This window comes from Neodiprion fabricii, chromosome 3 (genome assembly GCF_021155785.1).
Source record: "Neodiprion fabricii isolate iyNeoFabr1 chromosome 3, iyNeoFabr1.1, whole genome shotgun sequence".
Lineage (NCBI taxonomy): Eukaryota > Metazoa > Arthropoda > Insecta > Hymenoptera > Diprionidae > Neodiprion > Neodiprion fabricii.
Window position 1 is genome coordinate 4,443,409 of NC_060241.1, and position 12,340 is coordinate 4,455,748.

A 12,340-nucleotide genomic window follows, 5' to 3' on the forward strand; every position below is an offset into this window, starting at 1 on the left:
AAAATTTTTGAGGTTACGTTCACGACGGTTGGTCACCCTGGCGTGCAAATCTTCTCGGATACTTATGCGCATGCGCGTTAAGTTATCGGCAATTCGCTCCGTACGCGTATACATTAGAGTGTTTGAGAAAATTAAATGAAAAAATTACTATTCGTATACGTTTATTTTTTTTTTTCCCGAGATCGGGAATTTTTTATTTTTTTTTTAATTATCACTTAGATTAATCTTAAAGAATATTCGCACTTGTAATATCAAGTCTGCGTGTTTCTGACGAGTTTTTCATTATTAATTCAAGTAACTCATAAAACGAAAATACCCTAATTTTACTTCTTCTCCTTTCATTTTTTGTTACTTCTATTTTATAGCTCGATAATCGATCGGAGACTTGATATTACAAGAATAAATTTTCTTTACGATGAAAATTGATATTTTTATCGACGTGATCAATAAAAAAAGTTTTTTCCCCTCGCTTATTGTATCGTAATAAATTGATAAAATAATTGACGAAAATGTAAAACAGAAAGTAAAAAATCAAATGAGGACGATCCTACGCATAACGCAGGACGATCATCTTTTCCCACAATCTTTCTTGTAACCTAAACAATCTTTTTAGGGGGGCTGCCACGCTGGAAAATCACCATTTTTTTTTTCCAACCACCCGAACCATCCATCCATCAAACTTGGCTTATCGCACATTTCGCCATCCCCCAAATTCTTTCGGTCCTGATCATCTTGCTGCGTAAAAAATGTGTTTTTTTTTCCGATTGTCTAATTCTGCCAATGAGATAAAAATTCGATTATTCGTAAGGATTTCTTCTCATTTCCAGTACCCGAATATCTTTTCTCAAATATTTATGCTAATCCGTGCAAGTAAATTATCCGTTATAATGTTCTAGGCGTTTTTTCAGGTAGAAATTTTCGGGTGAAAAGAAAAAAAATCCTAAAAATCCAAGATTCGGTTCAGTTCAGAACTTGAACTTCATACAGGGAATAATAATCTTTTGTTATTAGTGAATTGTTTTGTTTTTTATTGTGTTTTTCCATATTAAAACTGTGCAATTTTTTCACACGTACAATTGTTTCACATAAATCGATCGATTTCAAAGTAAAATAAAACGAAACAACATCGGAGCGTAATAAAATTATTCTAGCTGAATTCTTTTGCAGTTTCATTTTTACGTTACACTTTTCCGCTCGACAAGTTCGACGGAGTGAAGACAAGATTTTTCCATTCTGTCTACACGAGCAGGAAGAGTGCAAAGGGAGAAAAAAGGGGGTAAATAAAATTTTGCTCGATTCAAATGCATTCGTGTAATAACGCAGCGAAACGATTGCAAGCATTCCGCATGGCTACGTGACGCCACAGGTGCCGGACGGTTATTTTCCCGTCACGAAAAGATTTTCTGCTATTCATGGAATATATAAATTTACACAAATACGGCGACATCTATATTCATAGATCAATACGTCCTACCCTGATTGAATTCGACGTCAGAGCTTCAAGTTGCATATCGCTGAAAACACGTTCCCTTTTATAAAACATAGATATTAAACACGAGACGAGGTTTTTGAAAAAAAAAATTCTCATCCAAAATTTCGTCACCCTTAGGTAAGACTGTTTCTCGAAATTAATAACCAACACCTATATTTGGATAGGAAAATAAAAGTTATAACCTGTTCATCGAACAAAATTCACGACTGGATTATCAAAGCGGGAGTAAATTTTCCAAACCTCCGATTACTTTCGATATTAAAATTTTGATTGGTAAAGTAACTGGAAAAAGACGATCAGAATTTGGATAATCCTCGATCATAATCCTTAGCTATGTTAAATATTTATCTTACGATTGGTTCGAACCTTTTTATTTTCATTGACGTTGCATGAATCTCTTCGACGTTGTAAGAGTTAACGATCGCGGAAATTTTCACGAAATTCTCGCAGGCTTCATTCGACCCACTGATCTCCAGGGTTTCAGCTTGTACTCTCCGCACACAGCCAAAGCCGTTAAAGTTGCCTGGCCCATAAAACAGGTACACCATGTATCTCACAATGGCTTATGTATATTCCTATACATTCTATGCCGATGCAGTTTGAGGAGGATCCGGAAGCGATGGCAGCAGCCGCCTCTTGTTTACTGAGGATAACGAGTTTCAGAAGCTTGCAATACACGCTACGTATCGATAAATTTTCTATCAACTTATCGCAAATTTACTTAAACCCGCACAAACACGGACGTAGACGTATGCATGTATATGGAGCATTCCACGTCCATATACCTTCACCACCTTCGATTTTCATCATTTTTCATTAGGATCTTCCTACCGACCAAAATGGGTCACGGGAATTTTTTCAGATCTTCTTTAACCGATGGTGAAATTTATGTACTGAATATAAATTTATAAACAATCACAAAACCAATTTTGGAAACGCCATTTAATATTGTGATTGTCGAGCATCACACGATAATGGGATCTCCATGTTTAATGTTTTGAAAACATCTGACGCAAAAAAAAAAAGAAAAAGAAAAAGAAAAATTCTTGCATGGAAAAATTGACAACTTGCGAAAAAATAATATTAAAATTTGAGATCCCATCATCGTGCGGTGGTTAAAAATCACATTTCAAATCATAGGACCCATGTAAATTTTTTTCAGATTCTTAAGAATGGCGTTTAGCGAATTGGCTTTTCAATGTTTTTTTCAAATTTTACCGGTGGTTAAAAAAATCTCGCAAAGGCTGCTAATTTGACGTCGAATGCCTCATACATGTATATATATGTATATATATATATATATCGAGTGTATGTATACAATGTATCAGTGGCAAAGGGCTTTATATACACAACGTGGGTCATCTTCCAGCCTTGAATAAACAGTCAACCGTGTTCCTTCGATTTAATCGTGCTTTAGGATTGCAGTTTCCTTTCGTTTTTGTTCATTTTGCTAGGATATATGAGAAAAAAAAAAAAGAAAAACGAATTCATCGTTCAGTAAAAATGCAACATTTATACGGTAACAGATTACGGAACAATGATTGGCGCAAAATATATAAATATGAAAAAGAGGAAAAAAAAAAAAAAAAACGCTTAATTTTTTTCGTAATCTTCACGAGAATCAAGGTTTAATGGAGGAATAGTTACAACGTTTGAAAAGTTGACCATAAACTATGAAAGTATTTGAATTCAACGTTGATAAGGTTGGAAAAGTTTTATTGCATTTTTTCAAACATTTGGAAGAAAAAATTTCCAAAACAAAAAAAAAAAAAGATAATAATTTCATCGTTTCTTTTCGAAGAAAAAGTAAGATTTCAATTTTACATTTATAATGTACACGGTATACATTGGATAAATTTTTTTTTCATCTTCAAACAAATATGTATTCCTGCCATCTGTATAAATTAGCAAGTATTTTGCAGATAAATTAGCAATCAACGAAAGTATTTCGGGGGGAAGAAGAAACTTAAAGCGGAACTTTTAAGGGCGCGGGTCCAACTCGCCTTGAATTCTGAAAGATTTTCCAAGTTTTCTTGATGGTTTGTTTGCTTGTTTGCTTACTTGTTTGCTTGATTGTTTACCGCTGACTCAGGTTTGTTCGTAAAATATCGTGAGCATAAACACAGAATGGTCGTAAGATTGTATTGGATAAGTTTTAGATGAGTTGGTGAAAAAAATTTTCCCAAGCCCGAAAGTTATTGGTCAACAAAAACTTGTGACACATTTATTTAATAAAGTCAGATTCGATATTCGGACTGATATTTTGGTATCATTTTATTTTTTCACAAGATATTGATTTTCGTATTCTCATGCAACGAAATATTCCATCAAATAATTGCATTTGGGCCCGGAAAAATTTGATTTATCTGAAAATTTAATTAAATTCGAATTTACAAATTGCATTTATCAATACTCGCGAAATCATGAGTGGTAAAAAAAAAAAAAAAAAAAAAAAACTGATTCCAGGGCTTTCATGATATCTGGGGAAAAATCGGAAGATTATTTCCGCAACTTTTGGTACACAGAAATTTTAGTCCAAGTCAAGATTTTCCTTCGAAAAGATCACGAGCACGCGGATCTTAAAGCATAGACGGTATAAATCCTGTCGGAAAGCTACGTGCAGCATCAGCGGCACCTAAAACACAAACTTTATTAGCAAGACGCGGCGTCTGTTTTTTGTCACAGTGCCGATGAAACGAGGGAAAAGCACTAAACTATCTTTACGCCTCGTGTCGTCAGCTACTTGACTTATAGCCGGCGGTGAGACGTTAATTCTCCGGGTTCGTAGCTGGGTAATTTCGAAGATTCAGAGCGTACCGTCAAAACTCCTTTGATACAAGTACTTGTTGATTATTTCCATCGCGAAATTTATATACGGATAATAAATTTGAATGAAGAAAATCCGCCTCTCAATTCGGGATCTCGTCTGATTTCGTTGCCACTCACTTTCATCGTAATATAAATGGGAAAAATGATTATCTGTGTAAAATTTCAAACACGCGTCGCAGTTTTCTTTTTTTTTTCTTTCTTTCTTTATACGCAAAGATTGAGAAATTTGAAAAGGATCGGAGAGAAGACACTTTTCTTTCTAAAAATAAGAACCGTGTTCCTTGAAAGAAAACTGCAAAAATGTTTCAACGTCGACTGGAAAATTTCTATCGTAAAATCGTGAGCAAAAAAGAAATAAAAGAAAACTAAATTTGATTCGTCAACGGTATTTGACGCAAAAAAATATTCATTTCAATACGATCCTGTGCGAAAATTTTGAAATAAAATTCTCTCGCTCGAGCCAAGTAAATTACTGACGAACAGTTTGATATGGAAATAGAAAATAGCGAACTTTTTTTCTCACCGGTACGATTGGATGAGCGAAAGATTGGAGAGAGAGCGAGATAAAAATAAGCAAACGAGGATCAAGATAAGGACTCGGAATTTCTTCGTCGGCGATTTACTTGGCATCATCTCGAGATCGTTAAAGGGAATAAGGAGAGAAGGAGAAGGGTTTGACCGACGGTTCAAGGTATACGTAGACGAGTTTCCGAGCCGCGGAATCCCCTCGTCGTAATTCTGTCAGATGCTGGAAGCTACGAGGCCTTCCTGGTTCCCGGAGCTTTCCCAGCTTCCACTTTCCACTTTCCACTTTCCAGCTCCCGGCTACAAAGGAGAGTGTTTGCTGAACGAGGAAAAGTTCTCGGACAGGTCCGTTTTGGTTAACTCCAATGGGTAATTGACCGTGGGACATTAGAGTGGATTATTAACGGCGGGGTATATCGTGTACGTAGAGCGCCGGGAACGAACGCCCCAGAAATAACAAGCGACGTAAAAATAACCAACGCGAATGTAACCCACGCAAGAATAACCCACGACAAAATTGATCCGCACAAAAGTAACCCACGCAAATACAATCGTACAACAAAAATAATCCAAGGAAAAATAACCAATGACAGAAATAACACAAGCAAAAATAACCCATGACAAAAGTAATGTAAAACAAAAATAAATTCAGCAAAAACTTGCAAAAAGAAAAGCCTTTTTTTTTTTCTTAAATTTAGACTCACCCGCACCACTTGGAAAAATTATTTGATTTTTACAAACTTTGTCAAATTTGAATAAACTTTTTTCCAAGCATAGAATCGAATGGGAAAATATTTTTATCGCTATGTTTGATGAAAATAATTTGCGACAAACGCTATAAATAATAATTGATTCAAACATGAGGTAAGCAATATGATGCAACAACAACAACAACAACAACAACAATGAAGCACAAAGAATCGGTATATGAAAACTGCTTAGATATTTCAAGCAAAATTATTTTTTCATTGTCCTTAGATCGGAGTTTAAATTTTTTTTTTCAGGAAGCAATAATATCGTGAGGAATAATTTTTTAAGCAACGATCAAGAATAAAATAAAACTTGAATTTCTTGTCACTTCTGTAATGGTAAATATTTTCAATAATTTTCTGTACAATTATTTAGTTGAAAAAGATAAAATTCTAGTTGAATAATGAATTTTAAGATTTGACGATTTTTCCACAACGCAACGGACGGTACTGTTTTTTTTTTTTTAAACATTCTTCAAACAAAAATTGCACAGTTTTGTCCAGGACGCAAATTCTTCGGCATAAAATTGTTTCGAAAATATTTTAAACGGGGCAGGTATTTTTAGGTAAGGGAACGTCAAGCTTGCTGAAAAAAAAATCCTTTCTTTTTAAATCCCACGCATTTCTCTCTCTCTCTCTTTTTCTCTCCCTTCGTTTCTTTTCGCTTTCTTTATCCTTTTATTTCCGGTACAGCTACGTGACTTCGCTGAAGAAAAAAAAAAAAAAAAAAAAAAAAAAAAATAAAGACGCCTTGTCGTTTCACCCGAGGTATTTAATAACTCTAAAATACTCGACTGTGCTGTGTGTCAGATTTCTTTTTTTTCCTTAAATTCCGCAGATATTCTTTTTTCGTTGCTTTTCACAGTTTAGTGTAAATAATTTCAACGGAAATCGGTAAAATTTCATACAAATCACATGCGGTATCAAAATGATATATTTCTGAGTGAAAATTGTCACTGCGATTTAATAAAACAAACCCGTTAAAAAAAAGACTCTAACCACTGCGGAGTGACTATTCATAGTTTAATTTGCGGTAATTTTAGGTGAAAAATGGGGAAAAAAAAAAAACAGACGAACGAATACGAACGAAGTCGGCGGTGTTTAAATGAATAAATTACTCTACGCATACGTGCAAGAGTTTCTGCTTTCAAACGAGATCACGAATCGCACTCGAGTACCTGCACGGTCATAAAGCCAGGTAATTAAAATAGTGGTTATCCCGTGGTGTAATCACTGGCGGAACAACGGTACTTAATTTACTTACACTCATAGATCCGGATCTGCGCATTACACAACGCGCATGTTTTTCGCGTATGCATCGTTTTTGGCAAATCCACAGTAAAAACGGCCAGGACAAACGATATTGAAAAGATATTACATAAATTATTTCCTCCGCGTGATTCGATACATTTTTAAGGTTGTACAAAAATTTCCAAATTAATGCTAATAATGATAATGATAATGGTTAGAATCGCGGTGTTTAAAAGCATGAAAAATTAATAACAAATTAGATTCACTTGTTGAGAGAGAATTGTTAATGCAAGCTTAGTAATTCTGTCAATCGTTACTGTTGCGGTTAAAAAAAAAAAGACGACCAATTATTTCTGAGCTTATTTAGTAACAAGACTTGTTTAAAAAAATGCAAGAGAATCATTTAGTCCATAACTATACATTGAGAGAAATTCGATTTAGACAAAATTGTATGGAACGTAAGAAAGTTTTGCACGCAATGAAAATCGGCGTCAACTGAACAGAATGGTGGAAAACATCACGGTTTTGTTCATCGTTCATGTTGCGGGTGGAAAAGGGTGATATTGTACAACAGACGGAGAGGAAGAAGGAGCGACGTGACCCAGGATAGAAATTCCTGTGGAACTGAACAAGCTTGACGTTTGCTCAATCGCGTGAGTGACGTGAACGTCGTTCCGGAAGCGACTTTAACACTGTGTAATATTGGAACAATGCGAGGAGGGTGCAGTCCTGAACCTCCTAGCCGCACTACTCAGAGATAACTTAGTCGAGACTGCAGCACAAACTTCTGCAACCCGCAACAAGATTCATGCAGCGGCTTTTCATCCGTTATACAGGGCGTTCCTTGAGTCGTGAATAGTAGAGTGTAATCGAAATTTCTAGTGTCGGTAATTGAACAGCTCTGAGATGTTTCCATTTTCTACCATAAGTGATAAGTACTGTTTTAGGTACAAAATGACAATTTGTTTTGTGGCTGTAACTACAGAATTGCGTAAGTGAGGCACGAAAAGTTTTATACGTACGCTATTTTTTCTATCCGACCACCGGTGCGTGAAATAGTTTATTCATTCTCGCACTAGTGCGGGAATCGAATCGAAATATATTTTCGTACAGTGTCCCAGATATTTCGATTCAATTCCGGTATTAGTGCCGGAATCGGAGGAGTATTTTGAAGTAGTGCATATAAAACCAGTCTCTATAAAATCGCTTGGAATCACTCTAAATCACGTGTAATTACGTGAATACACGAAAAATCTATTTTATCTCACTGTTAGGTTTAATTGGTCAGTTGTATTCTAATATGATATTTGCGAAACGGTAAATCGATATCAAGCGATTGTGTAACTGACAAATATTTATTAAACTAAAAGAAACAAATTCAATGTTATAATAATCAGAAAATGTGTTATCGGAAGCTATAATCGGACTAAACGGTAACTTTTATCACATTTTCTTGTTATTTCAAGATTATTTGAACCCTTAAAATTGTAACGACGTTCGTTGTATTAGATTTTTTTTTTTTTTTTAAAGCTAATGTATAAAAAAGGGAATTCACCTTAGTTCGCAAAAAAAAAAAAAAAAAAAAATTGCCAAGTTTGGAGTAAGCATTCGATGATATTGTCGAGATTCGTCAAAATTATACACGGAGTGAGAAAATTCGACAGTCGCTGCTACCGTTATAAAATAAAAGAAAAAAAAAAAACTGTCACGTAAAGGTCAGGAAAAATAAAAGAAGCAGAATAAAAATGAAAGCAGAAAGAAAGAGGACAAAAAAAGAACGAAACCACGACGCATGCGTCGAGTGGCCTTAATTAAAATCTATCAGAATCCAATTAATCTTCCGACAAGTTACGTATTGCAACAGAAGTGGAGGATATCTTATCGATTGGGGTTGAGGCGCGGGTAGCTAGACCAGATCGAGATAGCGATACCCAGACCTCGATTTTTTAACCGTGTCACGCCATTCCCTGGAAAAGGGTTAACACACACAGACACTGCTCGACTCTCCCGTATGCTGCAAATTTGCTCAGTCACGCAGACTCATTTCAGACACGGTGTATAAACTTCGGCGCACCCACGTTTGTAAAAACACTTTCGGCAATAAGCAAACACGTGTGATTCTGTTTACCAGATTCGAATCAGATTCACCTGAATTGAATAAATTCGACCAATTTCCTCGATGATATTGAATTTATAAAAATTTCAAATTTCCCGCCTTGGGAATTAGAAAATCGGGACTTGGAAAATTTTTTGTAGTCTCGAAGCAGCCCAACCTGCGTACTTTGGATCGATCGCTTCCTAAAATTTTCTATCATTCATATCGATTGATAAAAGCACGATTTCTGAAAGGTAGTTCAATTTCGAAATCTTAAGCTCATATTATTGAATTGGTAGAAAGAAAAATCAAATAATCCGAATAGTTGGCTGCATTTACGTTTATGCTTATTCTAGTTTTAATCTCATGCAAAGTTTGCAAAAAAACATTTAGAAAATTTGATTTTCTCCTCGCCAATTAATAACTTTTCGGATAATTTTATTTATTTATTTTTTTTCTATCCAAATTTTTTCGATCACGAGTGCCGAGAGTATGGTGAAAACTGTTGGAATAAAAATAACGTAAATAATTTTATCTATCGACCTCTTTATAAGCCTTTTAATTTTTCTTTTTCTTTCTTTTTTTTTTTTTTTTTTCTTTCCGCTCTTCTCTCTTCGAAATTGAAATGACTGCAATTTTTCTTGAACCATCGCGAGTTGAATCAGTTCTGAAGTAATGTCAGCGAATTTCGAAAAGTGGCGTAAATTACTCGGAATTGGGTCAACTTTAAACCGTGATTATCGCGCGGAGATTATCGATATCAGCCTAGACGGATGGGCGCAGAAATACGGAAAGTGAATATTAAGGGCAGGTAGGAAAAGCGGATCGAGGTGACATTCGAATGTCTTCCTTGAAAAATTTACAACTCTGACTTTTACATCAGATGAATTCTCGTCCGTGTCGATTCAAGATAAAAAAAAATTTTCAACGTCTTGTCGCTAATCAATATCATCAAAATCGTTCATCACATCCGTATAATTGATATGAAATTCTCGAGATTATTTTATACGATTATACTTCGATTCCGGTGTTAAAATTTCCGTTGGTTTGAAAATTGCGAGTCAATTTTTCAGGATAAATTGAAAATTTCGATGTCGTACAATTTTGAACAATTTCGATTTAAAACTACCGCGCTGTATGGATCGCAAATTGAAAATTAATTCCGTCGGGATGCCTGAAAACTTGTTAGCGCAACCGATTTTAATAATCGGTATTCACAAAATGTTCGTTACATTTTCTAGAGAGATAATTAAAATTTACGCTAAACCAAACAATACGATCATTTTCTTTTATAACATGGGTGAAATAAAATAAATAAACGCAAAAAAAAAAAAAGATAAAAAAAAAAGGCAACGATATTTACTGCAATAAAAGCCTGTAGAAAGCGAAAACGATAAATCACGTTTAAATAACATATTTACAGGGCGTTACTATAATTATTCAGGAGGCAATTGAGTATTAGAAATCTTAATTGATGTTACGATGCAGCGCTACGCGATTTCAACAAGGTTAATAATTAGGCCATAGGGTGTTCATAATCACATTTCGCCCAGTAGGTAAGCGATATTTTTAATTTTCAAGGTTCCGTTACGCTTTCGTCATTAATCACAAAACACGGTGTATTACATATGTATGTATATATGTATGTAGTATATATATATGCGTTGTGAATAAACCCAGGGTAGGCACTCAGTCCTTGGCGGGTCTCGCAGCTTCAACAATTTATCTCCCGAAATGTTGCGTTTTTATATCTTTTTATTTTTACGTTTTCATTTTTCATTTTCTTTTGTCTTTTCCCATTTCTTTCATTATATTAAGCTTGCACTCCTGACCGTGTCTTTCTTTTCTCGCTCAAATCCAAACTCAACGAATTTCTCACAGGCAACAGAATAAAGAAAGGGATGAAAAAAAAAAAAAAGGAAACCGCAATTTAGGTGAATTATTGAATACACATACATACATATATACATATTTACATAGACTAAAACGTAAGAGGGTGAAAACAGGCTTCAAATTTTGTATAATCCGATTAGTTATGGTACATATATATTTTTTTTTCGTTACACGTAATTCGAAATCCAAAACAACGTTGATTGTCGTTAGATTTTCGGTGGTTGAAAATTCCCGTTTGACCAACGATAAATAAAAAATAATAAACACGGGATTCAAATTTTTTATTTATTCTTTTTTTGAGGTTTTCGACAATCGGTCCTTTCCCAAAATGTACTCGATAATATCTTCGAGCGAAATGAGGGAGAGAAAAAAGAAAAAAAAAATTTACATCCGATACCCGACGAATTTGAAATTAAACCAGACGCGTGCGAGAATTGAAAAAGAAAAATGAACGAGGGACATAATTTGGCATAACGGAAGGTCCGCGTGTTTAAAAAATTCATTAAGTTAGCTTCGGGACGGCTGGAACGTCACTCAATATTTGCAATTTGAATTCATGACAGACACGCACACGGAGAGCCAGAGAGAGAGAGAGAGAGAGAGGAGAGAGAGAGAGAGAGAGAGAGAGAGAGAAAGAGAGAGAGACGGAGAGACATGGAAGAGCGTGAAACACGTGGTTAGAACTAACACAACGACGATTCTCGACGATCAATCTCTGTCTTTCCCCAAAATAACACGGCGAGCATGTTAACGAGATTGTACACCTACTCCGAGTATATATTCCTGCAGCCTTATAATCTGTTATTCCATTCAGCGTTACGTATACTCCAGATTCCTGATTCTTCCTGCACAGTAAGGCCTGATCGGATAGATATACATATATGTATATATACATATAAACATTATATCGATGTATACATATATATATATATTATATAATCGGGTATCGCGTGCAGACACAGCGCCTTACAAATATTCGCAGGTAACAAATGAGGGCCGATAATTTTCATCGAGGATGAAAAAGGGTGTGGAAAAAAGAAGAAGAAAGAAAGGAAGAAAGAAAGAATGAAAGAAAGAAAAAATAAATAATCGAAAACGCGTATGAAACTCGAGATATACGTGCGCCAGAAGAAGGACGAAAGATAAAAAGAAAGGAAAACTTACTTCAAGCAAAATTGGAAATTGATTGTCAGGTAGTGAAAAAACGATTTCAATGCTTGAAAAGCAGATGAGATTTATCGAACACGTTTCCTTTTCTTTTTTTTTTTTCACTGCCTTTACTTTTGGTCATGTCATAGTTATTATCGTAACGAAAAATTGAACGAAATCGAGAAGAGGAAGAAGAACTAAAAAGAAACACATTGATAAATAAAGATTGTAGATGGATTATTCTCATCTTTGCCTTTCGTTTGTTTTAATATTTTTGACACACGATATGCGTGGAGCGATAATTTATCACAATCGTGAAAAATGACTGATGAGGGTAAAAAAAAAAAAAAAACTAAG